At 41.2% G+C, this 19,600-nt stretch overlaps 1 long non-coding RNA gene across 1 annotated transcript; it reads left to right on the top strand.

Annotated features, from left to right (window-relative positions):
• The first annotated feature begins 10,835 nt into the window (after positions 1–10,835).
• LOC120443209 lies at positions 10,836–12,557 on the top strand. The gene is made up of 4 exons (XR_005615233.1): positions 10,836–10,967; positions 11,615–11,869; positions 12,074–12,119; positions 12,209–12,557. It is a non-coding gene; the product is annotated as an uncharacterized LOC120443209 (long non-coding RNA).
• Positions 12,558–19,600: the final 7,043 nt, after the last annotated feature.

Below are 19,600 nucleotides of genomic sequence, written 5' to 3'. Positions count from 1 at the left end.
CATGTATTCATCTCAGGCAACTTGGGGTTCAGTATCTTGCCCAAGGACACCTGCATGCAGACTACAGTAGCTGGTCGTTCCAATGGGTAGATGATCCACTCTAAATCCCGAACCACAGCCACACCTACTTTTAGCCACACTGATGCCCAGATCTACATTAGGTGGTGTCTAGTGTACTGTTTTGCCCACAGAGGACTGCAGGGTCTGATGTGCTTCCTTCCCTGTTTCCCCTCTAATCACTAACCTGGCATAATTTGAGTTTTTCCCATGTATCATTTCTGCTATATAGATAAATGTATAAATAAAATGTCTGTAAAACTAATGATATCACCAATTATTCTAAACTGTACTTTGTTTTTAATAAAAATATATAAGTCATAGCTGGTGATTATTATCAATTGATTATTTTACCTTCCACACACCAGTATCTTTAGAAATACAGTACTGTGCAAAAGTCTTACACTACTTCATATCATTACATTCTGTTAGAAAAATAGTAAATATTATAAATATAAATTGTTTATTTATTTATTTTTTTGATGTTCCCAGAGAGCAAACCAAACACTGGTCCAGAAAAGGACCATCTCTACTAGTGGTGCACTGATTCAGGTATTACTAATTTCTTTCATCAATAAGTTCTCTAGTTCTTTGTAAATGTGTTGCGTGCTGTTTTACTTTAAGTTGAATGTAGACTAATCAGACATAAATTATATAGCTATAAATATTTTTCATTGTTTTACATTTAGAATTTCCAATTTCCTAGTCAAATTCATGCTCTAATTCATGTAAGTTTTACCTTGAAATGGCCTGTTTTTGGCTGGAGAACTATCTCTTTGTCCTTTGTTGGTTATAATTTCTCTTTTTGTAGCAATGTAACACAAACCCTTTGAACTGTAAATCGGTGCACCCCTAGTCTCTTCAGCAGGACATGGACTCTACCTGGGATTTTACAATGTCTCTGTTGATGAGATGAATGTGGGGCGACAGTGCCAAGAAAAAAAACTCCTTCTTCGAGGAAGAAATCTTGGGAAGAATCAGGCTCTCTGGGAGGACCCTTCCTCCTAAGGGCAGTAATTAGCAATATTTGTCCTCCAGTTGGCGATGGTGGGCTAGGACAATTGTTGTTCCTTCTCGGCATGATGATTTCCTTCAACATCCAGTTTTAGAACTGAGGATGAAGAAAAAACTGATTAACAAAGTGATGGCACATTTAAAAATTCTCTCACTTCAGGATGAGATGCTGTGTCTTCTTACGTTTTTCTTGTAAAACAGGATTTAGGCCAAGTACTGCTGTTTCAAACAAACTGCAGATCCAGTTGTGTGGAGCACCTGTTTGTAGGTGAGCCAGCGATCTGTTGTAGAGTCTGGACTCTCCTCGGGATGGACAGAATTACAGATGTAGTGTCCTGAAATCATAGTAAGACAAATGAATCCAACTTCTGAAGGTCAACTGATTTAAGCATACAATGATTTTGACCATGAAAAGTAACACGTTCTATTAAATCCTTCTCTGTTTGTAATAAGTCTTTTTTTTTTTACCTGACTCTGTGCTTCCATAATTACGAATGAAGCTTACAAGACTGTAACAGCCTCCAACCTGAGAAGGAACAAAGCCAAAGAGTTTTAGTTTTATAAAGTATCACATCAGTGCGATAATTAGGCTGATTCTCTGATATGTTCTGCAGTCTGTTTTTACCTGTTTGGATGACACAACCAAGTCTCTCTGCAGCCTGACGGGGTCATACAGCTTCTGAAGCTTGTAGGTTTGAGTGAGGCAAAACCTCTTCAGGTGCAAGATCAGAACTCTGGCAGAAAAGGAAAAAAAACAAGGTACAAAATGAGAAGAATGAGTGTCAAACACAAACAGAAGATGGGAGAAAATGATCACTGAAGTGTTGTCTTAAAAAACTCTGAGGTTCAGTGTGCTACAGTTTGGAAACCAGGTCAGTCGATCAATTTTGATGTGACCTCACTTACCCTGGCAGTGTATCAAAAGATGACTGACAAGCGAGCTGCAAATGAGATCGAGTCCAAAGGACTATCCGAGGAATCTTCTCTGTGTTTATAATGAAGCCCAGGTTGGCCAGATGCTTCATGACAACAGAAGTTTGTGTGGAAGCCTCCTCTTCTGACCATGCTGGAAGGAGACAGTCATCTAAATATGTAGCCAGACAAATGCCCCACTGCCTCAGCGGTGCTAATGTATTTGTATTTTCTGAGAAATCCGTGTAGCGCCTGCAAATCCTGGATTGGACGAAGACCATCACCCCCCCTCTCTCGTATCCCTGTGATGTTGTTTTGACCACCAAGGCTGAAGTTGTGAGCACTGCCCATCTCTCTGTCCTCCAGGATAGAGAAGAAGCAGCCTCTTGTGTCTCGCCTGCCATGTGTGCCCTCAACACTTGTGTTATCGCGACATCTAGTGGCAGAATGTGGATGGAACATCTTTAAGAGAGATCAACTTGACCTCCAGAACTATTAATGCCATCTGTAACCGGAAGGTCGCCGGTTCGATCCCCAGGCTCTCGGTCCTGGTCATTGTGTCCTTGGGCAAGACACTTTACCCTACCGCCTACTGGTGTTGGCAAGAGGGGCCGATGGCACGATATGGCAGCCTCACTTCTGTCAGTCTGCCCCAGCGCAGCTGTGGCTACAACTGTGGTTTGCCTCCACCAGTGTGTGAATGTGAGAGTGAATGAATAATGGAATTGTAAAGCGCTTTGGGTGCCTTGAAAAGCGCTATATAAATGCAATCCAGTATTATTAATCCATTATAAGAACAGATGGCTTATCTAAAGAATCCACTTCCACTCATGTACTTGTCATTCACTCATTTGTTCATTCACTCTAACATTCGGCAAACAAAGTGTACACCAAGGATTTAAACATGCGAGGATAATGTTCGCAGCAAAGAATAAACAGGATAAATAACAGAAAACATACAGGCTAACTGACGCACACAACTTCTTCAGCACAAGGAAGAAAGGAATGCGCACGGTTAGTAAATATGATTTTATTTTTACTATAGTCTACTATTAATGTTCACGAATTTTTAAAAATTGTAGTATTTTGTAGCACAGTTGAGAACTTATATTTATTTCATAGCTATGACTTGGTTATTTAATCGATAAAACATTAAAGTTTACTTTAATGCTGTAAGTACATCTCTAAATTAGATGAAAGCAGTGGAAATGAACACAAGAAGAGGCACATTTTACATGTTGGTTAATCAACAGAGAATTTATAGAGCTTTATAGAGAAACAGTTGCAACTACAGCACATGTTTTTATTGTAATTCTGTATCTTTTGAAGTTATTGTCAAAAAGTGGTACAATTACACAAAATGTTCAGGCACACACTTGCATAAAGACCGTTATGCATCTTGTATAGTAACTAATATCTGAATGATTTAGACTGCACTATGCACTTTGTTTTACATTTAATTTTAATTTAATTTAATTACAGATATTACATTGCAACTGCAATAACATTTAAAAGAATATATATTTAGGACTATAATATGTAAATTTATGTGAGTAAAATTCATATTACAAGCAATATACTGAAAAAATTACAACAGCTTGTTTTAATTCATATTAAGATATCTAATAAAAAATGTTTTGGGACATTTTCTAACTTAGAGCCAACACTGTAATTAGTGGCCATCCTTTTTTACAGTAAATGTTTGTTACATATGTATTATTTTGATGTACATTTATGTATAAAGAATCATATTACACTTACTATGATCATATATTAAAGAAAAATTATAATTGAAACGATATTTCTTTGTATTAAATAAAGTTCCATCTAATCATTTAAGATATCTTCTTACCTTTTTTTTAAACTGTGAAGATCTGTTGTTTTTTCAAGATTTTGATGTGAAGTTGCCTTTCAAAGCTTCTGTAACACTTGATATTATTTAAAATGAGCAGCAGTTATTAGCACTGTTACCTCACAGCAAGAAGGGCCTGAGTTCGATTCCACCACCTCGCCGGGGTCTTTCTTTGAATGTCCTTCCCGTATTTGTGTGGGTTCTGTCCAGTTACCCTGACTTTCTCTCACAGTCCAAAGACATGTAGTTAGTGGGATTAATTGGTGAATCTAAATTCAGAGTGAGTGTGAAAGTTGTCTGTTCCTCTGTGTTAGCCCTGCGACAGACTGGCGACCTGTCCAGGGTGTACCCTGCCTTTAAGGTGATATCACTGTGTTTACACATGGGAACACTTTTCATTCTAGATAAAGGAAATCTTAGAAATATAATGAATGTCACGTAGATTTCAAGTCACAAAACTGTTGTGAAATATTTTTTTAAAAGATATAGAAATTTCACATACTTTGATTAGGGTACATTTCCGTCTTTTTGTGTTGTGTTTTGTTATGTTCTCTCCTGCAGAACACAACAAATATAACTGGAGTCTGGAGTGAATTCTGTGTGGCACTGGGAGCCTAGGTCAGCCTTTCCTTGGGGTTTCACCCCCGAACCAAAGGCTAAGCGGAGAGAGCCAACCAGGAGTTGTGTGGCCTCATCTAATCAATCTCTTTGGAGCTTGCGGTTAGTTTTAGTGGAATATGCCCACAACTCTTTGACATCATCGGCCACTGGTTTGTCTCCGTTTGAAGCTTCCCTGGGATACCAACCTCCACTGCTGTCGATCGTGGAAGGAGAACTTGAGGTCCCTTACGTCCAACATCACATTTCCTGTTGCCGCTTATGGAGGTCTACCCGGACAGCCCTCCTCAGGTCAGTCGAGCAGAACAAATGTTTAGCCACTTGGCTACTATCATTAGATTAGATTAGATAAAACTTTATTAATCCCTCGGGTGGGTGCCTCCTGGAAATTCGGTTTCCAATAGCACAGCACCGACAGAAGTTACAGAATGTGAGCAGAAATATACCATATATACACATATATAAATACAGAGTATACAAAAGGGATAAATAGAATAAATAGGGATATGAATACAAGGGAATTGCACATTTCAAATATTGTGAGTCTATTGCAACTGTTGGATATTAACAAAAAGTACTGCACAGTGAAAAGGCACTACAGCTTAGTTGTTCCCCCCTCCTTTGTCCATAGCCAAGTGGCTAAACAAAGGTAAACAGAAGTTTTCCAATGTTATATTGTTTCAGGATACATAATACCTGCCATTATCCAAAGACACATCTGCTTGCCTGTATCTTTTGCTCATTTCTCCTCTTCTTTTGTTCTTTTTTTTTTCTAAACTGAGAACCTGATGGCTTTGACCTTTTCTTGTCCATCTTCCATCAGTAATTTTGCACTCCAGTATCAACACCCAACCCTACAACATAACCTAACAGACATACACCTTAGTCCACAGATTCGGTTGTATAAGTTTTTTTTTTCACACAACCCAGGAAAAATAATTAATACATAATGGACTTGGATTGACAATACTATGACTGAAATGTGCACTATTTGGAAGGAGCCATCCCCCTCTCCTTTCGACAGGTTGTGTGTGAGACTTCAGCACAGCAGCAGCACCAAGCAGGCGCAGCGAGGGCCCTCACGCTCACTTTTCGCATATATGTGTGTGATAGAATTTAGAAAACACATCGGTGCAAGTTATAAGTCTATATTATGATGTCTTCTGTTTTTGTGTCTGTTGTAGGGCTGTCATTGTTAACGCATTAAGGCCGTCATCACAATTAACGTGATTAAAATTTTTAATGCAATCAACCCATCTGGAGTGCAGAATGGACAAACTTTGGACAAACTGCTCGAGATGCGTTGACAGAGGGATTTTGAGTCATTCTGCAATCTGCATGGATTAATTGCATTAAAAAATTTTAATCGTGTTAATCGTGATGACGGCATAAAACGCTGACAGCCCTAGTTTGTTGGTTTGTTTTTATTTTGTTTTATTAGATGCCGCTCCAGCCAGGCAGAGAATCTTTGGGGTCTAGAGCACATTTTGTGTAATTATAACAATATGTAATTTATGACCCGTTTATATTCACCTCCGAAGAATTACATAAAATCCTAAACAGCATACACAAAAAAGAAGAAAATGTAGAAATACACCCACAATAACAAATACATTGGCCTCAAACAAATTGTCATCACATATACAATGTTGAATTAGATTAGCAACATAGCTTCCTCCAAGGAGGATAAGAGACCTGAGACCAGCTCGGAACCTAGTAAGATCCCAGGACACACTATAGACCAGTCTTTCTCAAAGTGTGGTACTCTCTCTGTTGGTACGCAGGAAATCTCCAATTTTTTTTTAAGATTAAATAATATACCATTGTGGTGGTATGCAAAGACGACACGAGAGTTCCCGAGGCTCTTCTGGGAGCTGGGGTCAACCAGAAAACGTGTCCCTGAGTGTGAGTCCTCTATAAAGAGTAGCCTTTCCTTATCGCCAACTACGGAGCACTGGCGGGCTCGTTTCCCTGCAAAAGCGGTACGGCGCTGTCACGCTGATGGTAAAAACACAGCCCTTTTCCGTGGTGCCGTGGTGCCGCGGTGCCGCGATCTCAGCCACCATCGATGAGTTGGAGGCCCCTAGTAGAATCGGTGGGGGCACGGGAGATGCTGTCGGTGAGTCAGGAACTATCGCCTGGATGCTGAAGCTCTTGGCAGCCAGGAGAATGTGATCCGCTTCTTCTGCAAGTGAGTGCATTTCATTTGTCTTATCAGGGTGAGTTTGTTGTCCTCACACCATGACACCAGACCGGCCACCTCTCTCCTATAAGCCGCTTCGTCCCCTCCAGTGATGCGACCAATGACTGCAGTCCTGACGGACTGGGGCCTGCCAGTCAAAAAGTCCTGTAGCCAGTCACATAGGGTGGGATGTAAGCCGAGTGTTGCCAGCTTGTGAGTGAGTTTGTGTGGGATGACAGTATTGAAAGTGGAGCTGTAATCAACAAAAAGTACCCTGATGTATGAGTCTTTGTTTTCCAGATGGGAAAGGGAATAGTGAAGGGCAGCAGCGATGGCGTCTGACGTGGACCTATTGGGCCGGTAGGCATGCTGCAGGGGATCCAGAGTGTCTGGGATGCTGCTCTGGATGTAGGCCAGCACCACTCTCTCTAAGTACTTTGTAATGATTGGAGTGAGTGCAACTGGTCTATAGTCAATAGGGGTGATCTGGTGGTTCTGGAAGGTCTGGGGGGTCTGGAAGGTCCGGGAGGTCTGGGAGGTCTGGGGGATCTGGAGGGTCTCGAAGCGGGTGAAGAATCGATTGAAGTCATCCAGCAGCCTGCAGAGCTGATGGTGCTGATGGTGTCCCTGCACTCTGTGATGTGCTGTAAGCCAAATGTCATGGACTGTGTCATCTGTGGCCATTTTTGCTTAGATCTGGAGGTGAGGGGCCATAACAAGTTTAAGAGGGTGCGATTAAATCTCTCTGTGGTACTATTAACCATGGGGTGGTATGGTGAAGTGTGAGATTTACCAACACCACCCAAAACCAGAAGCTATGCAAGCAGCTCACTCTCAAAACTAGCTCCCTGGTCAGAGTGAATGTGCTGAGGGAAGCCATCCACACAGAAGAATCAACCCATCCCAGCTTTTTAGCAACTCTCTTAGCCGTCTGATCCTGGCATTGGAATGCATGTGCTAATTTTGTGAAGTGGTCAGTAATCATAAGGACATCCACAGACTTGTTGTTGCTGTCCTCAGCTGACCAGAAGTCAATGCACACAAGTTCCAGTGGAGAACAGACCTTCCAAAGGAGGTCTGGGTCTTGCTGAGGATACACCTGTGGCAATTTCTCACATGATTGCACACATCTTTCTCCATATCATACCAGAAGAAACGCTGACGAGCTAAGGAGAGTGTGCGAGTTTGACCTTGATGGCCAGCATCGTCGTGTATGCCAGACAGCGGCATTTGTTTTAGGGAGTCAGGCACCACAAACTGGAATCTCTTGTGTTTGGTCATTGGGTCCCTCACAACTCTGTAGAGAACACCATTGAGGAATGTGAGCTTGTCGATTGTTTTAGGAGCTGCAATGTACAGAGAACACATCTCGGTAAGTCAACACAAGCTCCACCAATTTCCTCTTCCACCCATCTGACACTTCACAGTCCTCAATGTCAATATCACTGGACTAGTAAAGCGCTATATAAATACAGGCCATTTACCATATCACCAAACCCACAGTCTTTAAGCAGCTGCAAAGAGTCAGGCACAGAGCCTGATGAGGGGGGGAAACTAGTATGCTGGTCAGTCAGAGTCTTGCAGAGACTTTGAGTGATGGGCAGGTCTCCTACAGCAACACAAGGGAAGACTTCAGCAATCTTAGCGTTGTGAGACAGTTTGATATGTTTGGGTTCTATCAGGGCTGTGGCCATTCACGCCTCATGTGTCCTGTGGGTTGGGGGTACCTGGGGCAAGTGGCTAGTGATGCAGTGCACATGGAGAGAACTTTGTCAAACGGTGCTACCATCTGTTGAGGCACTTGCTCAGCTGGCGGAGGGCTGGAAACTGACAAAGACAGGAACATGACATGAGCAGGAGTCAAGGGAGGAGAAACAGAGGGCTGCTGCACACTTACTATGCCATCAGAAGAGTGAGGCTGGCATGTGGCTGCAGTGGAGGAAACAGAGGGCATATGATATGAAGCTGGCTCATGTGTTACTGGGACTGCTTGAGCACCACTGGAGTGGGGCTGAGTGTTAACAGTAACAGGGCTCTGATATGGGATGGACAGACATTTTGCATTGTGAGACATAACACTAGACTGTCTTATTTCCTTACATAGTTGTCCAGACAGCTCTGAACCTCAGCTGTAGTCCACTCCTCAGGAGCCTTCAGTTGAAAAGATAAGGCTACGATGAGGACAGTGAAACACTGATCATAAACATTGAGAAAACCTCACTATTGGGGTCTTCCACCAGCCTGCCACGCCTGCCAAGACACTTATCAGCAGCATCAATAGACTTATTCAAACAGATCCAGTCCATGGCATGCTCACCTGGTTGCAGCTAGGGCTGCCACAAACGATTATTTTGATAGTCGACTAGTCACCGATTATTTTTGTGATTAGTCGACTAATCAATAATGCATCCATTAGACATAAAACATACCGCTTATTGCACCAGCACGTTCTTGTATAACTATCGTTAGCTTACAGTGTCGGAGCACTTTTGCAAAAATGTGATCTCTTGATAAATCGAGGAGATATTTGAAGTTTACACAGCTATATTCTCGCCTGAAAATATCCTAAAAGTTTATTTTGTGACCCAGAAAGAGTAATATTAAAACTAAGTAGCTGCCGCCATTGTTGGAAACTGGAATTGGCTGGGCCGCGCTATGAATTCTGGGATAGGTTGGGCCACAAAGGATACATCAGACCCATCCTTCAAATCTGGGGAAAAGGAGGACGCATTTGTCGGCCACATTTAGAGGAGTCTTCGAATTTGAACAGCCTTTGTCGCATCACTGTAATGTAATCGACCTACAAATGCAGCCTCCGAAGGAGGAATTTGGACACAGCTATGATACTGCAGACTGCTTCCTTTTCTTCTGCGTTTAATGGCAGCTGGCATCCTTGTAGATGCATTGCTGCCATCTTCTATTTCAGCCTATTATTACACTCTTAAGTCCTACTACTTATTCCTGCGTCTTTCAGGATCTTACAAAACTTCAAATGACGTGTCTACTATTAAATTAGTCATTGACGATTTTGATGGTTGACGTAATCATGACTAGTCGACTAATCATGACAGGCCTAGTCGCAGCACAGTACAGTAGAAATCTTTCATAGGCATGATGGAATATGTCAAGTCACTGAAGTTAGCCCTCAGTATGTCAAACACAGCAGTAATAAGCTCATTCCCATTCAACTCAGGGTAGCAATGAAGTGAGACCTTGACCACATCTCTGGATTTGCCAGTCAGTCTAGATATTAATATGGCAAACATTTCTTCATATGTATCACAGCTGATTCTGTGCAGATAACATCTCATCACGTCCTCCCATTCATTAATGGGGAATAGATCTGTGTGGTCACCGTTGAAGTATGGTGGAGCTTTGGTGTCTGACTGAACAACAACTTCATTCGTCATTGCAGCTACAGGGCACATTATGTAGAGACCGTGGCTGGGCAGGGGCTGGCTGGTGCATGGAGTTAAGGGAGGGTGTGATATTTTCCCCAATTTACTTTAGGAAAGTAGTAATCAAGCTACTTAATGTATCAGTAGTGACAGCTTGGGCCTGTGTTAGGTGTTTACAAGCAACTGGTGTGGCGCTAGCTGCTGGCATTAATGGTGATGCACTGCAGTGCTGACACTAATACCAGGCGCTACAGGCCTACCCCTCCCAAAACACATTGAAGCAATATGATGACCCCTCCCAAAACCAACAGTCACATTATTCCCTGCAGAAAACTGATCAGGAATGACATTATCCACAGTTTCCTCATCTAACATAGTGAACCGAGTGAGATATTGTTGCATAACAGTAAAAAAACGAATAAAAAAAAAAACCTAACCCCACACACAATTATGCAAAACTTCACAAAACAATGAAATGCGGGGAAAAGACATTAAAATAATCAAAACATAGAAAAGAAAAGAAGAAGTAGTTGTCTCCTCTTAATTAAAACAGGCTGTAAAAGACATCAGTTGCTCAACAAAAATCTGTCTCAAAACTACCATTAAGCCAATATCACCAGGGGGGAAAAAAATACAGTCCGTGCCTGTGTAATCTGAGCCAACAATATAAAAGAGCGAAACGATTACCGGAAGTGTATTCGCCCTTTAAGTTCACATGACAGAGATGCCTGCAGTTCAGAGCGTAGGGCATCACACGCGCACTATAAAGTCAAAGCGCAGGGCACAGCACCCTGACACACAGCGCAGAGCGGCAGAGAGGAGGCGACAAAACAGCAGCAGCAGGCGGAGGAGGAGATCGCAGTCTGGCGATGTGACGGGTCGTCAGCTGTACCAAGTGTTACCGGTGTTTTCTTGGATTGTGTCTGACTGAATGGTAAAAAGAAAGACTTCCAAGTAAATAACTTGGCGCTCCAGCTCCTCTCCAACAGGGGAATTGTAGAAAAGGCGGCCGTATTTATTTTAACATTAAACATTAAGTACAAACTTAGATGCAATTAAAAAAAAACAACAACCCACTAACACAAAATTTGACATACCTGACAACGAAATGTAAAGAGAAAGACCTCCAAATAAATAATTTGCCCGCTCCAGTTCTTATACCCAAATATAAACAGTTGGGACGAGAGTTACTCAACCCACTACAACTTCCAAGTTAGCAAGACTTTTCTGTTCATGCTAGCATTAGTACCACATATTCGCAGCGTCTAGTAAAGACAGGCATAATGATTACAATAATTAACTAAAACACACAATAAGAAATATCAGGGTGGACAATAATATAATTAGTGTTGGAAAAGAAATGACACCAACCTCTCCCACAGGGAAATTGTAGAAAATGGGAGATGCCAAATTTATAGGGTTGCACCAAAAATTAGGAAAAGGATGAGGAGGGGCTCTAACTGATATTGAAGATAACTACAGGCTTGGAGGTCCTAAAAGTCAGGTATACCAGGAACAGTTTGGGGTTTAGAGCACATTTGGTGTAATTAAAACAATATGTAATTTATGACCCTGTTACAGTTTGAGCAAGTGTCTGGGAGAGAACACAGTGCATGCAGTGGTAGAGGGGGACGTGGATATTGAAGTGCTTCCTCATCGCCACGATTACCATGTCAGACCAGAACCAGCAGCTTTGGATACAGCATGTGAAATAATAGAGGCTCAGCGGCTGTGGATAGAAGAGCTGAGAAAGAGACTGAAGGAGGTCTCATTGAAGCAGTCATTTGGGTTGGAGAGGTTTTCGGCATTGGATGAAGACATCAGATTCTATACCAGGTATGTGTTATGTCATGATATAATCCCCCATAATAATATTTAACAGCTGATTACTGTTGCAGGCTTCTGGGCTCACGTTAACCTTGATAACATGAAAGGAAGATGTTACATGTTACGTGTTGTTATTTATTATTAAGCAGATTATGTGCTGCTGTAACCATGAATTTTACCCTTTTACCCTGTGACACATTCATCCACTTCTAGTGCAATATCAGCTCCTGACAAGGCCGCTGATCCACTTCACTGACCAGTAGGCATGGTTCATACATCATGTTTTTTGTTTCTTTTTTAACAGCTTTCTGATAAGTAGGCACTCAAAAACATGTTTTTTGCCACCAGGACTTGTCTCCCCTGCTCCAGTCCATCAGAACTGATGCGTTCCAATGATTGATGAACTGTTCCTGTTGGTGTACCTGTCTCTGGGTCTGAAAGAGAAAGATCTGGATGACCGTTTCAACATTCAGCAGTCCACAGTCAGCAGGATCATCAAAACCTGGGTCAGATGGTTGTCTCCTGAGATGATTAGAACCACCATGCCAAGTGTGTTTGGAAAGTACTCTGACACCCAAGTCATTGTTGACTGCATGACTGTGAGATGTCAAATGTCTTCATCTTTACTCTTACAGATTGAGATGTTTTCACAGTACAAATTGCACACTACCCTGAAAGAAATGTTTCTTCATTGTATCCCGGCTCTATTAGTGAAAAAATAATTGTTTAGGCAATCTGGCAGTATTGACAACTTAATTTTCAGTTTTTTCTTTTATGTGGAAAAAACACAGCTGTTTTCTGTGAATTTATAGTTAATTTCTGTTATTTAAGTACTCAAAAAAGTCCTTTATTTCTTTATTTGCTTTGCAGCGCAAGTCTGATGTCTTTAATACAGTAGATCAATATATTGTGGAAAAACTGAGACATATTTTTTAAAATTGCACCTTTTGACCCCTTACAAAATCTCAGGGATTAAATTTGTATAAGGTATATGTAGGGTGAATGTCCTGGAGAATAATTTGACAACCCTGACTTAGAGGAGATTTAGGTCTTGTGTGTGTGTGTGTGTGTGTTTGTAGAATGCCTTGAAATCTTAATATGATAATGTAACCTGCAAAGTACAACTCATAAAACACAATATCCCAGACATATGTGTGTAAATGTGTTACTCTGATGCAGATGAGATAAATATATACACACACACAGACCCAGTGCAATGTGTGCTGCATAGTCAAACCTTAAAAAGCTAGTAGACCACACTTGATTTGTGTGTGTGTTTCTTCTTTTCTGCAGCTTTTTCTCCTTAACATCCTTCATGTTATTAAAGCCAAATGTGTAACAGAACTTTACAAGACGGGTTAATGCTTATCTAAACGGGGGGAAAGACTCTTGAAGGGCTGTGACAGGATATGGACGTCACACAAGTTAGACTTGAAAACAATCGGCTTCCTAGGCTGCGAGCCTGGAGGATAAGTAAGTGGATGAGCTGGTTGCGGTCTTCTTGGCACAGATGCATATAATTTTGGTGCCTCGTCCTGTGTCTTGTGTGGGCTTAATGCTTAATGCAATAATAGCACACAAAGCCGTTACCAACAGGCCACAATGTGAGCATTGCTCTGCTGCGTTCTGCTTTACTACAACAAAACCAAATAGCTGCAAAACCGCCACCAGAGAGCTGCTGCTCGTACATTTCTGCTCCGTGGAGCAGCAGCATTATCATCCGCAGCCAATGTGTTCCGCCTCCCATCGCCCCCGGGTCATATGCAGAATAAGGCAGTGTAGTAGCTCCACTGAGATGGAGGAAAGGAACAAAAATAAAATAAAGTAAGACAATGTTTTTGTTGTTTGAAAGAGGCTGCTGGAAGGGGCCATGTTGCAAAGCATCTCTAGGGACACAGAAGAAACGGTAAGGAGATGATTCAGAGGAGGCGGCAGGTAACAGCTCGTCTCCCACTCCTGCAGCTTCACGTATGCTGAAGTTCATTAATGTTGTGCATTTCATAGATTTAGCTAACTTTAGTCACGATGCCCTGGGTCTTTTTTTAGAAACTGGGTCACATCAATGTAAACTCAGAATAACAAGCAAAGCAACAAGTTTTGTTTTGTGTTTTTTTTTTCTTTTCCAGAAATTGTTTTGCATGCATGTCAGTACTGCATTCTGCTCTGAAGCTGACACGTCTCCTTTTAAGTGCACTATGCATTTGTTCATTTCAATTTTCATGCAGTGTTGTGGGAGAGTGCTTCCTATTTCTTTTTAACTTCCTTGAGGTTGAACTTCTCTTTTAAATTTAGCTGCAGTGCATCTTTTTTGTTTATAGAGCCGGCGCTTTTAGGCCTACAGGTGGTAATCATAATCCACAAATGCACTGGGAGTGAATACGAAATCCATATTGGCTTTGCTTTTTAAATTCAGAGAAGCTATACTGCAGCAGCTTTGACATTTTAGCATAACTGCCATGCTAGTTTTGTCCTTTTGTGTCTCGAAGAGACTTTATTTTAAACTTTGGGGAAGGAATGCACAAATTTAAAGTTACATTTGGGGGGTAAAACCAGGTATGAATATGCTTTTTGAACATATCTTGAATGAGAAGTCCACAGCAAGTATTTAGAGTATTTTGGGTAATTAAGCTAAGATTCACATGTAACTGGTCTTATTAGAAAATGGATTTCAGATGCTACAATGTGGAGATAAAATGTACTTTTGACTTTGCCCAGTGTAGCAGTAATCAGGACTGGGAGGACAACCCTGATGCTTCTTCACACACAGAACAGGAAGAGAATCACGCTGCTCTTCAACTACAGGAAATACCCTCTGTGCCGATGACGCAGGTCTCAGGGGAAAGCTCAGCAAATTCTGTAGATGTGAAGCAAACTGTAAACTGTGTAAGTGCAAGGCTGCCTGTGCAAAGCTGTGCAACATATTGCAGCATGGACACACACACACACACAAACATGCACACACACACAGAAACGTTCACGCATTGAGATGCATTATCTCTTTAAGTTCTATCTTGTGCTGTATGTTAAAACTATGGCATACAATTAAGTTTGACTTAGTTGTCAAACACAACTACAGGATCTGCCTTTCTCTCCCTCAGCACCAGCTTACACACATGCACGCAAACTAGATGAAAGGACGTAAATCTGTAAAGCTGCCACTAGATGATAAGTCTGAGCAGCGAGATTTCCCCCAGCAACACGTCCAGCGGTCTGCCTAATTAGAGCCGAGTGTATCTGTGGGCAACGGAGTCTGTATCTGCAAATGTAAAGGGGATTTGGCCGGGAGCATTCATTCACTCAGCTGTCTGGTGGGAAGACAATGGTGAGGGCTGCAGATTGGATTTCTTGTTTCCAGAGGAAAGACAAGAATAATGCCGGTTGAATATCCCATAGAGATGGATTTATTGGGACTGCTGGTATTGGAAAAATCCGGTTAGGGACTTAATCAAAACAGAGCAGCAACAGCAGCAGAGGCAGGGAGAGACTAAGCTGAGCCTGTAGGCCGGGCCAAACTGAAGCCAGCCCTGCATATCCTGTCCTTTACCTGTCCTCTCTGTCCTCAGAGTGGGTCCACTCCACTCATTTATCCTTTGTCTGAGCCATTATATGAAAGGGCGTCCTCCCTTCCTGTCCTCAAGGATAAGCCCTCCCTCATTTCTGCGTGTGACCTCATGCAGAATATACGAACATTTTTCTGTCTGTGTGCAGAGTGTTGCTGTGAAACTCCAAATCATGGATACCTAGACCTCAAGAGTTACTTAAGCACTAATCAAAATAAAACAGAAAAGGTAGAATAAGGATATAATAAATCAAATGTAAGGCACAAACACAATAAAACTATTCAACAGTGTCCAATGACGTTCAGTTTAAGCTTATTTGGTACATGGAGGTTGTGTAAGTGAAGTTTTTAAGTTCATTTATTTAATGGTTCTTTGGGTACACAACAAAATAGATGAAGAAATATTAAGCTACACAATTTGACTTTCATTAATAGAATCCCGGCTGATGGCTGCACAATCATTCCATTTTATTATTTTAATACATAGATGTTTAAGCATTTCAATCAAAAGTCAGTGGTATGTATCGAATTACAGGATGCATAACCAGCTAAATGTTTTACTACACACCAATCATTTTTATTTCTTCAATAAAATATAAGAATCTTTAGTTGAGGTCATAAAAGTAAGTAATAGACCAAGGGGGAAAAAAAGAAATATACAGGTTTCCCACGGCAACGGAAACAAGCTTTGAAATTTAATGCAAACGATCGATACAGATGCCTCAACTTACAAACCTAATGTTTGGGCAAAAGCGACATCTTGTTACCAGAACCTTTAAAGTATTATTGAGAGAAGAAGTCAGGGAGTAGTATTCTCAGAATGGTGAGGGAAGGTGAGTAACAATGGCAGGTTAATTTATTTCCTCCTATAGCTATAAAATAATGACCAAAAGCATTAGAAGGAGAGAACTAGGTGGTTGGCATCAAATAATGGAAGTTTCCAGACTTAAATCTCACTGAGATGCTTTGAGATGAAGTGGATAGCAGAGAGAAAGCAAAGTAACCAAAGTGCCACACATTTCTGCAACACTGTTTGGACAAATGTTTCAACCAAAGTTTCGTTTAATGTAGGAAGAATGTCGCAAGTGTTCTCATCAAGTTTTTACATTAAATCTAGAATTTAAAATTTAATTACTTATTTTAAATTTGTACACGCACTGGCACTCACCGGCCACATTACTACATACACCTTACTAGTACCACGTTGGATCCCTTTGACCTTCTTTATGATTTAAGATTCGTGTAGATTTTGGCTCATATTCGGTTTCAGCGTTTAAGAAACCAGTTTGAGATGAGCTTTGTGACGTGGCATGTCTTCTTGTTGGAAACAACTATAAAGGGATGGAAATGGTCGCTAATAATATTCCATAGAAAACCCCATAATCTGAACTGCAAGTCCTGATGTATCCATACTTTACAACAAATTCTGCATTTGAGACTCATCAGACCAGGCAACATTTTTGTCGATGCTCTGTTGTCCAGTTTTGGTGAGCCTGTGCAAACTTTAGCTTCAGTTCTCTCTTCTCAGCTGACAGGAGTGACACATAGGTTCAGTGTGTTGAGCATTCATAGATGGTCTTCTGCATACCTTGGTTGTAACTATAGACGGTGCAAAAGAGAAAAAAAAATGTGACAAGGAAGGGTGGGTCTGACTGTGAAACTGCAGGCCCACTAATGACTGCTCATTAGCCAATGTGTGATTTTATCGTCTGTTTAGAAACACCAACAAACCTCCAGGGAACATACAAACATACATACATACATATAGTATAATCATTCTAGTACGATGCTATGAGATATTGTAACACACCATTCTAATCTGACATTCCATTTGGGGCTATACTGAAGGGCCAAGTGAACAAATATATATACAATTGTGGGATTTGTATAAAATATTTATCTATGCCATGCAGGCAATGTTTGTGCAAAGTTTCATGAAGACTGGTCCACTTGTCTTGTAGAATATAAGCAACATACGAACATTATAGCATAATGACATGACCAAGATTATTCGTTGTATTCAGTATGACTCAAAATGAGTGACTAAGCTCATAGGATCAGCAGGAAAGTGTTTACAGAGGTCAAGTCAGAAAGCTGTTTTCCCACAGACATTTACAGGACCAGAAGTCTTTTTGCAATCATAGTTATCGCCATCTGGTGGTCCTCAGATAGAATGCAGCTTTGAAGCACTTCTGCATCAACTTCAGTTTTCAGACCATTTTCTGTAAACCTCAGAGATGGTTATGTGAGAAAGTCCCAGCAGATGACCAGTTTCTGAAATACTCATGACTGTCTAATGAATGGTTGAGGTGTACCTAATAAAGACACAGAGACATTACAGAACATGTGTTTAAGTAACTGAAAAAATGGAGATGTAAATAAATTTGTGACCTGTACTGTACATGCATCAAATCTGTATACAGCAACAGAGATATTCGGTTTTTTGTTGTTGTTGTTTTTTTCTTATACTGATAAGACATCTTTTATTGATTGCTGCAACCAAGCCATTTTTGACCCCGGCCTTTCACCTGATGTTCTCCCATGTGTGCACACTTTTACAACCCTTTCAGATATTTTAATAAATAAAAACAACAAACAAACCTCATGTGTCTCATTCACTTCAGAGAAAATAATCCACTTTCTGAGAACATATTCATACATGAAACTTTTCTTCTTCACCCACGCAGAAAGTACAGATAAATGTGTTATGAAACACACACTGCCCACACTGCATGAACACACCAGTCTATCACCTCCCACCCTATATGCTGGAAAATATTAACCTTCCTCATCTCATGTCACCTTTTTTGTCCTTTGCAAGCACCACGCTCACATGCCTACAGACCCCTGACACATGCACATCGTGAACTACAGGGGAAGCAGTTGCAGACTCGTGTACACAAACACAGAGACACACAAAGGCAGCTGCAGATATCTCAGAGGAACTTCAGAGAATTCAGGGAGTGGAGAGTCATTTTGTTAAAGAGGACCAAACTGCAGGAAATGAGAATCATTGACCCTCCCTTGTGACCGAACTTACAATCTGTGCTTGAAATCAGTTGAAGGAAGAAAGAAAACAGAGAAAGTTAGCTGGAGAGGAAATGTTTGAGCATCTATAAATAGAAGGCCCGTGTTTGAAATGATTCTGAAAGGCATGCAGTCATTTATTATTCAGCTCATATTGCTCCATGTTTATCATATTAGAAAGAGGAAAAGAAACTTGACTGTAGCAGATCTAAAACTTGTGATCGGCTGCATTTATAGACGTCTACAGCAAGCGAGTATTTGGGGTAATTAAACTAAGATTTACATGTAACTTCCCTTATTAGCAAATGGATTTCTGATGCTACAAATGTGTATTTTCAAGAAAAAGAAAGAAGGAAAGAAAATTGCTGTATCCTTCTAAAGCATATATCAGTTCAGCTCCTCGAATGCAATACCAGACAATCTAATTGTCTTAGCTCAGCACATATAAGCCATCTGCTTTGTGCACAGTGAAACTACACTCAGACAAAGGGGATTAAAAAAACCCGCCTCTCAAACACTGCGTTAACCTTTATTTAAGATTTTTTTAGCACAGCTAACACGTTGCGCGTGAGCGAAAGGCATTAACAAAAACAAACAGTAAACTGTGAGCACGAAGACACGAAGCCTTTTGCACCGAAGAGGTGCACGGGGCCTCATTCATAATTCAGAGGCGTCGCAGCGATAGGAGAGAGGAGGACGCATCTGTCTGCATTACGCCAGCGTTGCCACTGCGTTGCATCACCCTCCCGGGAGGTTCGTTTTCGAGAGTTTGATACGCTCCCTATCAGTTGCGCTCTGGCTGTGGTCTAATTTCAGCCTCAGATAAGAGCCTTTATTTGTCACCCGGCTCCTTTGCCCTGTCACACAGCCTAGAAGTGCCTCCTCAGTCTGAATTCTTAAAAAAAGGGAGTGCTGACTGGATGAGATGCTGTATGTCTGTATGTTACGTTTGACTGTTAAGTGTGCAATATCATAAGTAAGAATATCATGCACCCTCAATGCTAAAAAACCCATCCCCCCAACACACACACACACACACACTTAGCGGTCTCCCCACACAAAGAGAGGCGCATGTGCCTTATTACACACACACACACACAGCTGGCTGCTGGTATGTCTGACCTAGTTTATTTCTGTAGGCTGCTCTAATGGAA

Source organism: Oreochromis aureus, linkage group 13 (genome assembly GCF_013358895.1).
Source record: "Oreochromis aureus strain Israel breed Guangdong linkage group 13, ZZ_aureus, whole genome shotgun sequence".
Taxonomy (NCBI): domain Eukaryota; kingdom Metazoa; phylum Chordata; class Actinopteri; order Cichliformes; family Cichlidae; genus Oreochromis; species Oreochromis aureus.
This window is presented reverse-complemented; position numbering and strand designations above follow the sequence as displayed.